Consider the following 20,376-nt stretch of genomic DNA (forward strand, 5'->3'; position numbering starts at 1 on the left):
GCAAGCCATAGGAAAGCAGGGCAGTGGTGGCGTACACTTGTAATCCCAGCACTTGGTAGGCAGAGCTAGGTAAGTCTCTGTGTGTTCAGGGATACAGCCAGTATTGGATACACATGCCTTTAATCTCAATACCAATCGTAGAAAACCTGGAGGTCTATACAGACAGGCCGTGACAAGGCCTGTGGTTGGGTTTACAACCAATAGAAGGCAGAACAGAAACACTATAAAAACACAGACACACAGGAAGTAGCTCTGGTTCAGAGAGGTAGGACCACCGCAGGAGGAATGGTAAGGTTTTAGCTCTTAGCTCTGACCTCTTGGCTTTCTTCTTTGCTTGTTCTCTGTTTCTTATTTAATAAGACGGTTGGTTACATCTACATAAGTCTATGAATAAATATATATAAATAATACATATGGTAATTTCTCATCTAAATTAATGGTCCTCATAAGAGCAATAGAGTACCTAAAAATTATAAACACCTGACATGGGAAACAAATTTCTGAGTTGTTGTCCAAGAATCTTCTAAAATACTAGATTTTATGTTCCTCCTGCTAAAAAGAACATTTGTTTTAGAAATAACACCCAGAGACCCTGAGGTAAAACTATTCTGAAAATCTCCCTAAAGTTTTGCTCCAGTATAAGAGAAGTTGTTATATAAAGTTCAAAGGGTGAAATGGTAAATAAGGAATTCTGACTGCAGAAGAAAGAGTTTCCCCTAGGGAAGAAAACACAGCTTTACAGAAAGAACTGGAAACAGGACACATTTAAAATGGAAGGATGTAAGTAGAATGAGGCAGAAGGGTACTCCAAGGATGTCTAAATGATTAGAAAATGGAGAGTAGAACCAATAAAATCCAACCTCCTGCATAAGTATTCTAAGTGAACCCATTATTTTATAAGATAATTAATATACAAATTAATGTGAACTCAGATGCAGTCTGACACAAGTTCATAGTTCTGCATCCCAATTTCTATGATCTCTCTCATATCAATTTTCCACATTTTTCAAAATGTGGAAATTTCCACATTTTTCTCCTGAATCTAATGAAAATGCAAGGTGTTTTGATTTCTATCATACTGATGTGAATTGTAAGTTAAACATACATGTGACAGATCTGAAGAAGAGATGATAAGTCCTAGTGATAATATAAAATCCCAAATATCAGACAATAAAATAAAAATAAGAATGCAACACATTGAGGGCCACAATATATCACCCTTTCCCCCTTTTCTTGTCTAATAAAAAATAAAAAAATAAAAAATTTATATCTAATATAAGAATAACTATACAATAACAACAATATCTGTATACAATATATACAAGCAATAAATACATTAACAATGCCTAGTCCATTTCCATTTGACAAATTCAGAGAGAAACTTCATTATCTATCCTATTTTAGTGAGCCCAAAATGCTCAAATTACTTTCCATCCTAACTTATATTACCAACAGAAAATATCTTTTATGTCTTTCAAACTCACACATTTTACATCTCATATTGAGTTTCTTTTGTGAAATTGTTATCAAGGAAAACTGTTCCTAAAACTATCCAATCTTCAACTCTCTCAGAGACCTGAGAAGGAAATATTACCTAGTAAAACAGGAAGTGCAAACAAGTGACTCCCAAAAAATGTGAGTTATGACAGAAACAGTCAGCTTCCTAGACAGTCACCTGAGGTCTCTCTGCAATACTGTGGCATCATATTTGACCATGAAAACATACCAAATATGACTACAAGCTCAATTGTAACATCTAACTACTAACTTTCATTTCTTTATATCCCAATCATTGGTAATAATAACTTTCAAGTATTATCAAATTGCATTACATTGTTAAATGAACTGTATAGTTACAATATCCTCAAGAAGGTTAGAAATATATGTACAATATATCAATCTCAAATTGGCATCAATATACATAACTTTTATAGGATATACAAAAATCCAATCCAATGTAAAATATATAAAACTTGTAGTTGCTTTCTAAGATAAGATTCAATAATCTACCTTTTTATCTTATCATATCTACAAAATTCAACCTCAGATTTGAAGCAATATACATAATATGTATATATACACAAACATCTAATCCAATGTAAAATATTTAAAACTAGTAGTTACCTTTTAAAAGTAGATTCAATAATCTACCTTTTTATCTATATCATATCTATACCCTCTCTTTTTTGTTTTTGGAGTAAATACAATAATCTTACCTTTATTCTATCATTTGTATAACTTTTTTCAGAGTAGATTCACTGGTCTACCTCTTATCTGTATCCTCTTTTTTCTTTTTCTTTTTTTAAAAATAAGAACCTTACATCTAACCTCCATTGTTCAGTATTTTTCCTGATCAATAACAATAACAACTTGTAACCAACCATTCTAGACAATGACAATTATCCAAAACACACTGAAAGACAAAACACTACCTGCCCCACCTCTTTGGAATATGGACATTGTGTTCTCAAAATTGCTTCCTGCACTATAGGTGTGATGACATCTTTAGGGGATCCTGAAAACAAAAGTTTTGGATTAATTGTCAAGTCCTGGGAGAGGTAGCTTTGTCATATGTTGTCCAGCCTCTGCATAATGCAAAAGTACAGGGCTTCTATCAAATCCTTGCTTGATTAATCTGTGAAGCTGGATCACCTCAGCTTGCCATCTGAAAATTGTCCTGAGGAGTTTGTAGTCCAAAGCTGATCTTTGGGTATTTTTGCATCTTAGTGTTATTATTATTATTGTCCATCTGGAATCGTCAAACAACAACAACAACAACAACAAAACCCAAAAAATCTTCTCCAAGCTTAACTTTGGATGTTTTCCCTTTTGGCAAGTTATATCTGATTAAATGAAAAGCACTTGTTAGTGGTATAAGTTAATTTTTAATTGGATGGTCTTGCTTGCCTTTAATGGCCCAGTTACCCCCTTGAATGCTTTACTTGCAGTCTCAAAAGTTGGAGTCCACTTAGCTCATACACATTTCCCATTTGGAAGTTCCTGTAATGTTACTGGGTAGATTAAGTTTGGTTGCTTGAAAACAGGCTCTTTCTCTGTAACCATATAATTCAATCCTGAGATAGGTTCACCTTTAAATTCTTTTGTCTGAGTCTGACTTTATAATTCATTTTCTTTTGTCTGAGTCTGACTTTATAATTCATTTTTACAGGTTTTTCTAAAGCTTTTATCTTCGCAATCAAATTGGCCAACCTTTTTAATGCTAAAATAAAAGTATCAAACAAATAATATCCATTATTTGTTACATACATTCTATCAACACTAATTATCCTCTTATCTAATTGTTCCACTTTCAGAATGACCAATGTTTTATCAAACAGAGACTAAATTCCATCCATTGTAAAAATGTTTCACAGTTTTTAATATGGGAAAAATTCTCTTTTAACTAATTTCTCCTTTTAACATATTTCTATTGACTTACCAAGACTGTTGACTGCATAGAACAGTAGAAATCTGAGGGAATTTCAAAGCAGCTATGTAGTGTGATGGCAGTCTGAGATGAGAATCCAGAGAGAGCTCACACCCGCCAGGAGAAAGAAAGTCAAAGAGACTCCTCCAGGCAAGGTAGAGTGGAGATCCAGCTGTGTGCAGGTATGGAATGAGCCATGCAGCTCAGGTCTGAGCCAGGGACCTGTAAGGCCACAAGTAGGTTTTTATTGAATTCTTGCCACAATCATTGGAGCACCAATTGTAGAAAAATTGCTAAATGGTCTCATTAAAGACAAAACGAAGAGCCAGAAATTGGGGTTAAAGCCTGAGAGAGATCAGAGGAATAGGAAAAGCCACAGCTATCCTCACATTACCAATTCTACAGCTTCCAAAGCAAGCTACTTCCTGTCTGCCTAAACCTGAATGCCTTTCTTCTCCATTCTTTTATTTGCTCTGAGCCCAGCTACATCACTTCTTCTTCCTGTCCAACTCTGTCACTTCCTGTCTGTCTGTACAGACCTCAAGACCTCAATGGATAATGGTGGGATTAAAGGCATGTATCACCATGCCTGGCTCTGTTCCCAGTGTGGCCTTTAACTCACAGAAATCCAGACAGATCCCTGCTTCCCAAATGATAGGATTAAAGGTGTGTGCTATCATTGCCTGATTTCTATGCTAATATAGTGGCTAGCTGTTTCCTCTGATCCTTAGATAAATTTTACTGGGAGATAAAATATACTGGGGGAAACAATATATCACCACATTCTCACATAAACCTGAAACAGAGAAATTTAGGCTGAAGGTATCCTTGGCCCTATATGTACTATGAACCTCTGAATAAAATAGACTAGATTTGTGTGAGAATCAGATCATGAAGTCTCAGCAGATCTGGCTTCCATGTCCCCATCTTGGACATCGGTCTTTCCAGTCACATCAGCTCCAACAATAATGACCCTATTTACACAAATAACCTCATAAAATTACAAATTTTTAATAAAATTCACAGGTATTAAAGTTTAGAGGCTTAACATAGCCATCTAGGAGACACAAATATAGACTCACTTATAACCTTTGTCAAGATAATAAAAGTGCCGACCCCTGTTATACTCAGTATGCAATTGTTTTCAAAACTTGCTCTTTTGTTCTGAAGATTAACATTAAAGTGTGTGGAAATACTCAGATTAGAAGCTAGCTGCTATATTCAACTTAGCCACTTAGGTTCTATGAAGTAATAGAATGGAACCAATGTGTAGTTATGCCTAACATGTTTTTTTTTTTGCACAGGTGAAATGAAATCTATAAGTATAATACTTTCTATAGAGTACTAATTCTAGAAAAAAGGCTTCAATTAGGTGCCTATATATGTCTTTGTGTTCCAGTCTATATCAGTTTTCTGCAGGAAATCACAACTAAGTTTAACCTCAAATTTGAACTCTCCAGAAAGATAATGGGGCCCCATAGCAACAATTCCACATGGACAATAATAATACCACTAAACTGACAAACATCACCTACAGATCAGCTTTGGATAAACAAACTGCTCAGAGCAATTTTGAGATGGCTAGCTGAGATGATCCAGCTTCACAGACTACATGAACAAGAACTTGAGATAAGCCCTGAACTTTGGCATTATGCAGAGACTGGACAACAAATGCTATAGCTACCTTTCCTAGAATTTAAGAATTAACTCAAAAATTTTCTTTTCAGAATAAAGATGCCTTCGCTCATAACCAGCAGGAAGTAATTTTAAGAAAATGATGCCCACATTCCCAAAGAGGTGTGGGGTGGGTGTTTTTGGTCTTTCAATGGGTTTTGGGTCTGGGATTATTTTTACTGTTTAGGAGGGTTCGTTACAAGTTGTTGTTAGGAAAAGGGCTAAGCAAAGGAGATAGATTTAAGGTTCTTGTTCAAAAAGAGAAGATACATTGAAATGATAGAATACAAGGTAGATTATTGAGTCTACTCTGAATAGTAAGGAGAAGATATAGATACAATATAGATAAAAAGATAGATTACTGAATCTACTTTTAGAAGACAATACTAGTTTTACATAGTTTACATTGGATTGGATTTTTGTATATTGTATACAAATTATATACATTGAGATGGAGATTGTTAGAAAATGCTGTGTGCATATTTATAATCTTGTTCAAGATATTGTATGTATGGCCGGGCGTTGGTGGCGCACGCCTTTAATCCCAGCACTCGGGAGGCAGAGCCAGGTGGATCTCTGTGAGTTCGAGGCCAGCCTGGGCTACCAAGTGAGCTCCAGGAAAGGCGCAAAGCTACACAGAGAAACCCTGTCTCGAAAAACCAAAAAAAAAAAAAAAAAAAAAAAAGATATTGTATGTATACAGTTATTTAACAATGTAATGCAATTTGCTAACCTTTGAATGTTATTATTACCAACTACTAGGATATAAATAAATGAAAGTTAATAGACATTGCAATCAAACTCATAGTCATATTAGTTATGTTTTCAAGGTCAAACAGATATATTTTAGATAGACAGGTCATCTTCAAACATTTCAGAGATCTACAGAATATGGCATTTAAAATGTTTTAATAACTTAGAAATTTTTATTTTTTTTATGATTATGAGACATGTCAGCTTCTGGCAGCACCAATCTACTTCAAAGAAGACATGGACATTGAAGAAATTGCATATGGAGTTAACTTTCATTGTGGTAAAAGTTAGCCACTGGACAACAAAGTGTCCCGGAATCGACTGCTGACAAACAGGACATAATGGTCAGACAGGACATGAAACAATGGACTACTGATTCTTGCCAAGACAAGTATGGTTGTGCCTTTAGCAACAGGCATTCTCTGAGGCCAGGACAATATTGCACCATCCCTGAAGTGGTCGTTGCAATCCGGAAAATGTACAGTGCCCCTTTCTTCAAAGGCAGCTGAATAGGCAGTGGACCAATGTTTTTTGATGTGCAGTAGATCAGCAGCTGAAACAGCTATTCTAGAACAAGTAACTAAGCTGATGGAGTCTAACTTCTCAATGATAGACTGGCATTTAATAAAAGAGATGAAACCACCCACAAGCTGAGAAGAATGGGATGCAGAAAGAATGGGATGCCAAAATTAAGCCACCCACAAGCCAAGAAGAATGAACAGCTGACTTCCAAAAACATCAATAATTTCCAAAATTTAAAATCCTGACATGACAGGATACTAGTGGAATTCAGGTGTTTCTGGTACATGGACTGCTCTCACCGAATGTGAGGTCAAACTGTATGCCTTGTGTACATCCCATTTCACAAATGAATCTGTCAGAAATGCCAAGCCTATAGGAATTAAGATGATGCCCAAATCTTGCAGAGAAGCCTTGGGTGATTGTCCAGGCAGCTGGCAGTTTATATCAACTCACATGTTATGGAAGCCGTTTCCATGCATTTCCTGTTTTTTTATGTAATATTATCCTTCTTGGGTCTCTGAGGGAGATGAAGATTAGATAGTTTTAGTTATAGTGAGTTGAAGAATATATAGTTATAGTTATAGTTTTCCTTGTTAAAAATTTCAGAAAAGAAACTCACTAAAGAGGTGTAACTCTAAAAATTTGAAAGACATTATAAGATAGCTCTGTTAGCAATGTAAGTTAGGATAGAAAGTAAATCAGGTACTTTTTGGACTTACCAAAAGAGGATCGATAATGGAATATTTTCTCTGATTTTGTCAAATGCAAATGGACTAGACATTGTTTAGTATTTATTGCTTATATATATTTTATATAGTTATTATATTTATATATAGTTTTTCTTATATTAGTCATAACTTTTTTCCTTTTTTCTTTTTATTAGAATAATAGGGGGAGATGTTGTGATATTTTAATTGTGCTGAAATGTAATTTTATTTGTATGTTAATAATTAAAATTTGCCTAGAGTTCAGAGGTCATTAGTGAGCCAGGAACAGATATCCGGAGGGGGTAGCCCATGCCCTTAATCCAATCATATGGCAGGCAGAGCCTCTGTGTGGTCAAGGACACAGCCAAGTGTGGTGACACAAGTCTTTAATCCCAGTACCAACCATATAGGCCAGGAGGTCTGTATATACAGGCAGTAATAAGAAAGTCATGTGGTTGTGTTTAGAGCCAATGAGAAGGCAGAACAGAAAGGCAATAAAAAGACAAGTCAGACAGGAAGAAATTATCTGTCAGGGAAATTGATGGCAGTGAGTGGTAAGCTAAGGTAGTCTTGGCTAGTGCTCTGAACTCTTGGGCTTTTAAGTCTGTATTTGGCTCTGTGTTTCTTATTTAATAAGACTGTTTAGTAATTCTTCTACAATCACTGGTCATTAATATCTCTTAATATCAATGGACTTAATTCACCTATAAAAAGACACAGGCTTCCAGAATGGATGCGAAAGCAGGACACATCTTTCTGCTGCATTCAAGAAACATACCTCAACATCCAAGATAGACATTACCTCTGTGTGAAAGGTTGAGAAAAGTCTTTCAAATCAAATGATATCAAGAAACAAGCTGGTGTAGCTATCCTAATATTTAACAAAATAGACTTCAAACTAAAATCAATCCAAAGAGATAGAGAAGGACATTACTCATACTCATCACAGGATGGATCTACCAAGATGAAGTTTCAATTCTGAACATTTATGCTCCAAACACAAGGGCACCCACATGTGTAAATGAAACATTAATAAAGCTTAAATTACACATCAAACTCCACACATCAACAGTGGGAGACTTCAACACCCCACTTTCACCACTGGACAGACTTGCCATATCAAAATTTAACAGAGAAACAAAAGACTTAACTGATGTTATGACTCAAATGGACTTATTGGATCTCTATAGAGCATTCCACCCTAACAAAAAAAGAACATACCTTCTTTTCAGCACCCCATGGAACCTTCTCTAAAATTGACCACATACTTGGCCACAAAGCAAATCTCAACAGATACAAAAAATTGTATTAACCTCCTGTAGTCTATCAGATCACCATGGTTTAAAGTAGATGTCAACAACAACAAAAATTACAGAAAGCCTACAATCTCATGGAAACTAAATAGTGCTCAACTGCGTCACCACTTGGTCAAGGAAGAAATAAAGAAAGAAATTAAAGACTCTCTAGAGATCAACAAAAACGAATATCCTACATACCCAAAATATCAAAGCAGTGCTAAGAGAAAAATTCATAACACTAAATGCCCACATAAAGAAAATGGAGAAATCTCACACTAGTGAATTAACAGCACACTTAAAAGCTCTAAAACAAGAAGAAGCAAAGTGACCCAGGAGGAATAAATGGGAATAATCAAATTGATAGCTGAAATCAATAAAATAGAAACAAATAGAACAATACAAAGAATCAATGAAACAAAGAGTTGGTTCTTTGAGAAAATCAACAAGATAGATAAGCCCTTATCCAAACTAACCAAAAGACAGAAAGAGAGCATCCAAATTAACAAAATCAGACATAAGAACTGACAACAAGTAAGTCTAGAAAATCATCAGGGCATACTTCAAAAACCTGTACTCCTCAAAATTATAAAATCTAAAAGAAGTGGACAATTTTCTGGATAGGTACCACCTAATTAAGTTAAATCAATACCAGATAAACTATTTAAATAGACCAATAATCCCTATGGAAATACAAAGTCATTAAAAATCTCTGAACTAAAAAAATCCCAGGACCAGATGGTTGAAACACAGAATTATACCAGATTTGCAAAGAAGAATTAATACCAATACTCTTCAAATTCTTCCACACAATAGAAACAGAAGGAACGTTACCAAACTCCTTTACGAGGTTATAGTTATTCTGATTCCCAGACCAAAGAAAGATGCAACAAAGAAAGAGAAATACAGACCAATTTCCCTCATGAACACTGATGCAAATATACTCAATAAAATATTGGCAAACAGACTCCAAGTACACATGAAAAAATTATCCACCATGATCAAGTAGACTTCATCTCAGAGATTCAAGTTTGTTTGTCAATGTAATACACCATATAAACAAACTGAACGAAAAAACAAACATGATCATTTCATTAGATGCTGGAAAGGCCTTTCATAAAATCCAACATCCCTTAAATTTTTGGAGAGTTCAGGAATACAGAGAACATGCCTAAACATAATAAAGGCAATTACAGCAAGCCAACGGCCAACATCAAATTAAATGGAGAGAAACTCAAAGCGATTCCTCTAAAATCGGGAACAAGACAAGGCTGGGCACTCTCCAAGTATTTATTCAATATAGTACTTGAAGTTCTAGCTAGAGCAATAAGACAATAAAAGGAGATCAAGAGGATACAAATTGGAAAGGAAGAATTCAAACTTTAACTATTTGCAGATAGTATACATAAGTGACTAAACAATTGGACCAAGGTACACTTACAGCTGATAAACACCTTCAGAACATGGCAGAATACAAGATTAACTCAAAAAAATCTGTAGCCTTCCTATATACAAATGACAAATGGGCTGAAAAAGAAATAAGAGAAACATCACCATTTACAATAGCCACAAATAATATAAAATACCTTGCAGTAACTCTAAGCAAGTAAAAGATCTGTATGACAAGAACTTTAAGTCTCTGAAGAGAGAAACTGAAGAAGATATCAGAAAATGAAAAGATCTGCCATACTCATGGATAGGTAGGATTAACATATTAAAAATTGCAATCTTACCAACAAAAGCAATGTATATATTCAATGCAATCCTCATCAAAATCCCAACACAATTCTCCACAGGCTTGGAAAGAACAATATTCAACTTCATATGGAAATACAAAAGAAAACAAAAAACTAGGATAGCTAAAAGAATCCTGTACAATAAAGCAACCATTGGAGTCATCACAATCCCTGACTTCAAGCTCTACTATAGAGCTACAGTAATAAAACCAGCTTGGTACTTGCATCAAAACCATGTGGACCAATGGAATTGAATTGAAGACCCTGACATTAATTTGCACATGTATGAACACCTGATTTTTTTTTTTTACAAAGCAGCCAAAACTGTACCATGGAAAAATGAAAGCATCTACAACAAATGGTGGTGGCATAACTGGATATCAATGTGTAGAAGGCTGCAAATAGATCTGTATCTGTCACCATGCACAAAACTTAAGTCCAAATGCATCAAAGCCCTCAACATAAATCCAGTTACTCTGAACCTGATATAAGAGAAAGTAGGAAGTAGTCTTGAACACATTGGCACTGGAGATCACTTCCTAAATATAACACCAGTAGCACAGACACTGAGAGAAACAATTAATAAATGGGACCTCCTGAAACTGAGAAGCTCTTGTACTGCAAAGGACATGGTCAATAGGGCAAAACGACAGTCTACAGAATGGGGAAAGATCTTCAACAACTCCACATCTGACAGAGTGCTGATATCCAGAATATATAAAGAACTCAAGAAACTAGACATCAAAATACCTAACAGTATAATTGAGAAATGGGCTATAGAGCTAAAGAGAGAATTCTCAACAGAGGAAGCTCAAATGGTTGAAAGACTTTTAAGGAAATGCTCAACATCCTTATTCATCAGGGCAATGCAAATCAAAATGATTCTGAGATACCGCCTTATGCCTGTCAGAATGGCTAAGATCAAAAACAGTGAAGACAGCTTATGTTGGAGTGGATGTGGAGCAAGGGAATCACTCCTCCATTGTTGGTGGGAATGCAAACTTGTACAGCCACTTTGGAAATCAGTATTGTGTTTTCGAAGAAAATTGGAAATTAATCTCCCTCAAGACCCAGTTATACTACTCTTGGGCATATACCCAAGGAATGCTCAATCATACCACAAGGACACATGCTCAACTATGTTCACAGCAGCATTATTTGTAATAGCCAGAACCTGGAAACAACCTAGATGCCCTTCTACTGAAGAATGGATGAAGAAAATGTGGTACATATGCACAATGGAGTACTACTCAGCAGAGAAAAACAGTGACATCATGAAGTTTGCAGGCAAATGGACAGATACTAGAGCAGGACATATCTCCATGAGTTCGAGGCCAGCTTGGGCTACAGAGTGAGTTCCAGGAAAGGCGCAAAGCTACACAGAGAAACCCTGTCTCAAAAACAAAAAAAAATAGAAAATATAATCCTGAGTGATTTTACCCAGACTCAGAATGACAAACATGGTATGTACTCACTCATAAGTGATACTTGATGTAAAGCAAAGGATATCCAGAATGCAACCCACAGCTCCAGGGAGGCTAGCTAGTAAGGAGAACCCTAGGATAGACACATGGATCACCCAGCAAAGGAGAAATGGATGAGATCTACGTGAGAAAACTGGGATGATGGAGGGTAATGGACGGCAAGGGACGGTCGAATGAGAGCTTAGGGGAGCGGGAGGTTCGAGCTGGAACAGGAACAGAATCAGAGAACAAGGAAAGAGATACTAACATAAATGAAGGTACCATAGCAATAGGAACAAGCAGAGGTCTAGGGAGGTTCCCAGGAATCCACAAAGATGACCCACCCATAAACTACTGGCAATGGTCGAGAATGTGACTGAGCTGACCTACTCTGGTGATCGGATGGCTGAATACCCTAACTGTCACCATAGATGTCTCATCCAGTGACTGATGGAAGCAGATGCAGAGATCCAAGCCCAGGTTGTAGGTGTAGCTCCAGGAGTCCAGTTGACAAGAGCGAGGAGGGGTTCTATGACCAAGAGATATCGAGACTATGACTGGAAAAAGTGCAGAGCCAGCTAGCCAAATTTGTGAAAACACATGAACTGTGGAGCCCCCATGATACTGGACTAGGCCCTCTGGATAAGTGAGACAGTTGTTTTAGCTAGAACTATTTAGCCTCCCCGCCTCCCCCGGCAGTGGGATCAGGACTGGTCCTTAGTGCATGAGCTGGCGCTTTGGAGCCTAGTGCCTATGGTGAGACACTTTGTCCAGACTTGGTGCAGGGAGGAGGGGCTTGGACCTGCCTCAGCTGAATATACCAGGCTCTGCTGACTCCCCATGGGAGACCTTGCCTTGGAGTAGGTGGGAATGGGGGGTGATTTGTGGGTGAAGGCTGGGGGTGGGAGGAGGGAGGACAGGGGAATCTGTGGTTGATACATAAAATGAATAGTAAATCTATAATAAAAAAATATAAACCTTTCAAACTGGATTCTGACTTTGAGATTTGGCTTAGTCAGTGACTATTTTTTCTTAAAGTGTGAAGTAATTTCTGTGATTCAGATTTATCATAGAAGCTCCTTTCAGTTCCCTTTTAATAATATTTTGTACATAGAAGGAAAGAAAGCCCTTTTTCTGTGGAGAACTAACAGAGAGAAGACAGATTTCAAATACCTTGTTAAACAACTGAGACCTACACATAGAATATGAATGTTTGGCCTAGTGGTAGACAGTATGATGTTAACAAGCAGTACATTTGAAGTAGAGGCATGGAGGCTGAGCTGAGTTGTGCAAAATGCCCCATGGAAGACAGTTTCTAAAATCTACAACAGAGACTAATATAGAAAAATCTAAGTAAGTCTGAGTGCTGCAGTACTTCACTGGAGAATTTTAACTAGTGGTCATTTAACAGTCTAAATTATGGAAAGTGGAAAACAAAAGAATTGACAACTATTTTTAAAAAACATATATTCATTGTTAAATGTCATTAAAACTCATCACAGAAAATATGACACAATCAAAGTTAACATTTAATTTTTAGTAAAAACTAATGCATTAATTTTTCTGAAACATTAATCTATATTGTTTTGACGTGTTTACTTTATTAAAGTTTTTTATTGTTGAGACTTGTTTTTCTAAGTAACAAGATTGAGATTAAGAGCTAGCAACAGGCAAGGGATATATACTGTACACACAAATGTCACTCATATCAAAGATTCTTTCTCTTTCTCTTTATATCTCCTTTTCTTGTGTTTGTATATTTGTGTCTCTCTGTGTGCATCTCTGTGTGTATGTTTGTATTTGTGATAGTATGTGACATTTTCTCCTTCTGATTGTGTATGTGTTTGTGTCTCCATGTGTGTGTCTCTTTCTATATGTGCGTGTCTTTGTATGTGCTAGGAAGGAGAATAAAAATAACCATAAAGATGTCTGAAAAGCCCATATAGAATCATACTATTAAATGTCTAGACAAAAACAACTATAACACATGTAAATCAGCAAATACACACACACACACACAAATAATTTAAATAAATATTTCCTTTCACTGACAATGGTCCCCTGAAAATACTAAGGTCAAATTACAAAAACTCCAAAATCTGCATTGAGAAGCACTTTGTAGAGTTGTTGGATAGACTTGTATGAAAGATTCTTGTAAGAGGCAGAATGTAAGTCCCTATGACTGAAAACACCATTCAGTTCTGGAAATAGAGCCCTGAGACACCTGAGTTGGAACTATCTTTAAAACCTCCTCCTTTAGGGCTATCTTTCAGGGAAAGAGTTGTTACTGTTCAAGGTGCCAAGGGAGAGATGGAGTAAGAAATGCTCAGAAAAGGAAAAATAGTCTCCTTTAAGGAAGAACATAGTTCTTTAAAGAAGGAACTGGAAATAAAACATATGGAAATAAGGTAGCTATAATGAGGCATAAGGATACCCCGAGGATGTATATGTCTGGAGTCTCGTTCCAGAAGAGTCCAATAACCTGGGACAGATGTGTGAAATCAGTGCATTGAAGAAACTATGACCACCTGATTCAAACAAGTGGCCCTGGATATCCTGGGCAGTTTTTAATATACAGTTTCAGCAGTTTGCATGAACAGTTTTACAATCAGATTTATTTCCTTATGTTTCTAATAATGGTTAAAGTAATTACACATTTGTTTCTTTACCTCACTCTCTGTCTGTCCCCCAACTTGCCCACTGGTAATCATGGCCTACTTGGTTCATAGCTCTAAAGTTAGAAGCATAAGCAGTATTGCAAGTGACAAGAAAAGTTTTCAAACTAGGCACACCTACAGGTCAAACAGTGTGCCCACTTGGCAACATTTACAGTTAGAGCATCATGCAAAAAGAAAGAGGGTTTTCCCTCTAGTCAAATTTCTCACAATTAACTCATCAGCCAAGGCTGAATCAATTCATTCTTCATTCTGTACTTCTCTATGTCCTGTAGCTAGAGTTTTCCTGTCATGCCCACAGTCAGGACAAATCTCTCTCACCAGTCTGTCCCCCAGCTGCTCAGACCCAACAAAGTAAACACAGAGACTTATATTGCTCACAAACTGTATGGCCATGGCAGGTTTCTTGCTAACTGTTCTTATATCTTAAAATAATCCATTTCCATAAATCTATACCTTGCCACATGGCTTGTGGCTTACTGGCAACTTTATATGCTGCTTGTCCTGGCGGTGGTTGGCAGTGTCTCCTTCTACCTTCCTGTTCTTTTATTTCTCCTCTCTGTTAGTCCCACCTATACTTCCTGCCTAGCCATGGCCAATCAGGTTTTATTTATTGACCAATCAGAGTAACTTGACATACAGACTATCCCACAGCACAGCCAAGTGCAGACCATCTCAAACACCTGCACTCAGGCCTATGGTCCTAATCATCCTCTATGTGGACCTGCTGGGTAAAGCCATGAGGAACCCGAGAATGGGCTCCCACAGGGCATACAGAACATCCCACAGCACTTCTGCCCCCCTTTTTTTCCAAAAGGAAGGTTTTAACCTCAACAAAGTAAAATTACATATATTTTGGAAATTTGGGCATAGCTTCTCTTACTACTTCCTGGTGGAGGGGGGCACTGTATCTTATGGGGATACAAAGAAAATTTAAGGATTATGGAATAGTCCATGAGGCTGTATTGTCTGAGCCAGTTGCCTTCAAACCATTCTGGATGTTGGATCATCTGGGTCATGGTGTCATCAGAGACCTTTCAGGGGGTCTTGGCTGGTCAAACCTGATGTATCTTAATCTGGAACAAATCCATAGCCTCTGGCTTTCTGTGGGAACAAAAGCAGAGTCTCCTTTTCAAAGCAACACATCCTTAGACATAAATTTTGAAATTGAAATACCTTTAAAATATACGCATTGATTTAAGTGAGCAGTCTTTACAATCAAAAGTCTTTCTGCAGTTAAAAATCCCAAAAACAATATAATACAGACTCTCTGTGTGATATCCATCTTTACATGGCTTACTTTTATATTACTTTTACTTTCTCTTTAAAGACTTTATTATTTTAAAACTTTCTATTTCTTTATATAACTGTCTATGTTTCTTTTCCTCTCTCTTCCTAGCCTATGTACATTTTTACACACATTGTAAAGCATTTAAAGTCTTGTTCCATCTGAATTGGTCTTATTGTGAATCTATTGCTTTAAACTGCAGCATTTGTAAGACTGAATCGGTGCTATGGCTGCTGACTCTGCCCACCTCAGGTTCCCCACATGGTGGTGGTTCGTTTACCACCAGCTCTGGGAGCTATCTTGGGTCTATGCTTTTATCCAAGCAGCGTGTAGCCCAGAAACCTTTTTTGTTTTGTACTAGCAAACTCTAAATCCACCATTCAGCTTAATGTGCCACTTGCAGAGTCCTCATTCATGCCATATGACAGATGGAGCACACATGCTGGGAACGCACCAGTAGCTAAAACCAGCAGCTGCTGCTCATTTGAGAGAGACAATTAGGAAGCTGTTTTTAGCTCCATTTTAGAATCTTTTCTCAGGTTTTAGGTAGAAACTGTTGCCAACACATTGGCAGCCTTTTGTAGCTAGAGTTTTCCTGCCTGGCCCACAGTCAAGACAAATCTTTCACACCAACATGTTCCCCAGCCACTCAGACCCAACCAAGTAAACACAGACACTTATATTGCTTACAAACTGTATGGCTGTGGCAGGCTTCTTGCTAACTGTTCTTATATCTTGAATTAATCCATTTCCATAAATCTATACCTTGCCATATGGCTCGTGGCTTACCGGCATCTTTTCATGGTGCTTGTCCTGGCGGTGGTTGGCAGTGTCTCCTTCTACCTTCCTGTTCTTTTATTTCTCCTCTCTGTTAGTTCCACCTACACTTCCTGCCTAGCCATGGCCAATTAAGTTTTATTTATTGACCAATCAGAGCAACTTGACACACAGACCATCCCATAGCACAGCCAGTGCAGACCATCTCAAACACCTGCACTCAGGCCTGTGGTCCCAATCATCCTCTATGTGGACCTGCTGGGTAAAGCCACGAGGAACCTGAGAACAGGCTCCCACAGGACATACAGAACATCCCACAGCAATGTCCTTTGGGGGATATACCAGGTTTTTCCTTATCATCCTACAAACTTCATAACTTAAAACCTTTTTCTTTCTAGTCGGCATTGCTTATGCCTTTTATCAGGTTTGCCTCCTCTCAAATTTTTACTGTCTTGGCAAAGCTATTAGAAATGTGGGGATTGTGGATTTCTACGATTCTGCTTCATTCCATGTTCCTAGACTATTCTCAATAACTCTTGATATCTTTTCATTACCATTCTTCCTAGATTCCTGATGTTAGAATCATTATCTCCAGAACTGTCATGCAAGTTTGTAATGTCATGAACTGCTCTGACTCTTTTAGCCTAATCACAGGGAGCATTGAAAAGGCAACATCTTGACCTTGAGAATTCTGAATTCATGGTCACACTTAAAATAACAAAGGCTTTGGAGCTGAATCAGGCACAATGTATATAGTTAACAAGATCTCCTCTGGCTCTCACAGAGGACAGTTTTTAGGGGGATGTTTTAATCTTATAATAGCTATTTTATCAGTAGCTCTGAGAAAGTGAAACTAGAGGCAGTGAGCAACTGCTTTGGATAGAGAAAGTAGGGTGAGCAGGTAGCACATAGACAGGCTCCTGGGGTCATGCTGAGAATTATGCAGGGAACTATCCACTGACTTTGCCAAATGAGTTGTATTCTCATGGGACTTGCAATAAGAATTTGTTTATGCTATTCTAAGGCTTTGTCTTCCAAAGAAGTCTCATGGTCCTGGCATCTCCTCTTTTTTGTAATTGGAACTTACAAACATCAGGAAGGACTATGCACAGGGCAAATCTTAATTTCTTTGTAGAGGATTGGAAACAGAAGAATTAAGATTAAAATTCAACCAAGAGCAACAGCCAAATTAATGATGAATGTCCAAAAGCAATTTATAGTACAAAAGAGGTAATCGAATTTTAAAAATGAGATGCAATCATTTTGGGAGAGCACACCTGAAAATGTGCATGAGAAATAATTGGAATTTGCTCATGGAGAAATGAATACTTATATCTAGATTAGAACTATTCCATATTCATCTAATATGAGCCTGAATTTGTTCCCATGGATAATGAGAACCAAAATAAGACAATAGTGTAGCACAAAACCATGTATATTTTGTATGACAAATTGAAGTAGGTCTCATTTCAATATGTTGAACCTGTGTACCTATGTATAAGATAGCTTTCTCCAGTGCATTAACCCTATTTACAAGGCCCTCATCAATAGATTCTTAAGTAAAAAGAGCAAGAGAATCATTTCAAGACAGTGTATTGATATGATCAGCCATATGTACTTGTTGTACAAAGGCCATAGTAAAGACAGTTATAGTTCCAATGATAGAAAATCAGGGCAGTAATGAAGCATTTAGGATGAGAAAGGAGATTAACAATAGTTTCCATAGCATAAGTGCCTATGGTTCAATAGGGGCAGAGGTGGAATTTGAGAGCCTGACATATTGCCTAAAAATACAGTCTGGAAACCAGGGTGATGTATCAGCATACTGCAGAAAGATAGAAGCATAACCTCTACTGAAGTCAAAAGGACATCTGGTCTTTTTCTTTTGGTTAATATACATTTCCATCTAACCACAGGTTTGTAGGTAATTAGATTAGTAATTAGAGTGTCTCTCGGAAGTAGAAATGTCCTCTGAGTCTAAATTAAGGTAATTAAATACAAAGAGAGCATGATTTAAAATGTGAAGGGGGAGAAATATTTATACTCTTTTTGTTAAGGCTCATGAAGTTGTGGTTTTAACATTTGATGAAAGTATTCCACAATGGCCTGTCCCTAAGGACTATACAGAATCCCAGTTGAGTGTGCTCTGTTTCATGGGGAATATGAAATTATAAATGCAGAGTTAGCATTTCTCCTAGACACTTGTGGTTAGAATCACTCTCTCCAGAACAGTTATGAAAATTTGCAATGTCATGAATTACTGTGACTCTTTCAGACTAGTCACAAAGTGTGTTGGCAAGGCAGCATCCTGTTTGGAGAATCATGAATACATGATCACAATTGAAACATCACATTGTTAGTGACTGAATCAGGTACGCTATATATTTTCAACAATGCCCACCCAGAGGAGCTCAATCAGGGGAATGTTTTTGTCTTGCAATAGATATTTTATCCATAGCTCTGAGACAGTGAATCTAGAGGCAGCCAGCAATATGGTGTGTATAAGAAAAGCAGTGTGAGCAGGTAGCACATATGTTCTTGGGGTCATTATGCCCAGAACTATGCAGTGAACCATATACTGGCTAGGAAAATGGGTCTCACTCTCAAGGGCCTTGCCACAACAAAAATTTGTTCATGCTATTCTCTGGCCTTGTCCCCCAAAGAAGTCACATGGTTCCAATCATCCCCTCCTTTTTTCCCTTTGGTTTTTTGAGGCAGGCTTTCTCTGTGTAGCTTTGGTGCCTGTCCTGGATCTTGCTCTGAACCAGCCTGGCCTGGAATTCACAGAGATCCTCCTGGCTCTGCCTCCCAAGTGCGGGGACTAAAGATGTATGCCATTACTTCCTGGCCTTTTTTTAAAAGTTGGAGCTTGTGAATGTCAGGAAGGAGTATGCAAAGAGCAAGTCTTAATTTTTTGTAGAGGACTGGAAACAGAATAACGTAAATTAAAAACAAACCAAGAGCAACAACAAAATTAATGGTAAGTGTCCAAATATATTTTATAGTACAAAAAAGGTAATAGAACTTAAAAAATGAGATGCTATCATTTTGACAGTGGACATCTGAAGAAATGCATGAGAATAGTCTGGAATCCAAAGTGGTATATCAGCATCCTGTATAGAGTTACAAGCATAACATCTTTCAGTAAAAACGACATTTGTTGTTGTTGTTAATGTATATTTGCATCTAATCATAGGTTTTTTAGGTAATTGATAATCAGAGTGCCTCTGGGAAGCAGAAATGCCCTCAGAGTCTAAATTAGGTAAATTAGGATCGTTAAGTACAAAGAGAGCCTGATTTAAAATGTGAAGGGGGAGGAATATTTATTCTCTCCTTGTTAAAGCTTGTGAAGTTGGGATTGAATATTTGATAAAAGCATTCCACAATGGCCTGTCCCTGAGGATTATAGGGAATCCCAGTTGAGTGTGCTGTTTCATGGGGAATATGAAATTATAAACTCAGAACTAGCATTTCTCCTATACTCTTGCACTTAGAATCATTCTCTCTGGAATAGTTATGCACATTTTTAATATCATTAACTACTGTTAATGACAACAGGATAATCATAAGGTGTATTTGAAAGGAAACATCCTATTCTTGAAAATCCTGAATTCATAATCACACATGAAACAACAAAGGGTTTAGGGGATTAATCAGGCACACTGTGTATTTTTAACAATGCCCCTCACTGACTCACAAACAGTAAATTCAACAGCAGGATGTTTTTCTTTTGTAATAGCATTTTATCTGCAGCTCTGTGAAAGTGAAACTAGAGTTAGCTAGCCATATGGTTTGTATAAATAAAGCAGGGACAGCAGGGAGCACATATGTTCCTCGGGTCTTGCCCAGAATCATGCAGCAAACTATCTATTGTCCTTGACCAAAATGAATCAGATGCTCAAGGGCCTTTCACAATGAGTTTGTGCCATTCTGAGGCCTTGTCCCCTGGAGAAGTCACATGGCTCTCCGCATGCATGCAGGGGTAGAAGATGAGGAAGGGAAACAATAGAATCTGAGCTTAGGTGAAAGTACTCTAAGCAAACTCATCACTCAATGATC

Source organism: Peromyscus maniculatus, chromosome 23, assembly GCF_049852395.1.
Source record: "Peromyscus maniculatus bairdii isolate BWxNUB_F1_BW_parent chromosome 23, HU_Pman_BW_mat_3.1, whole genome shotgun sequence".
Classification (NCBI taxonomy): Eukaryota; Metazoa; Chordata; class Mammalia; order Rodentia; family Cricetidae; genus Peromyscus; species Peromyscus maniculatus.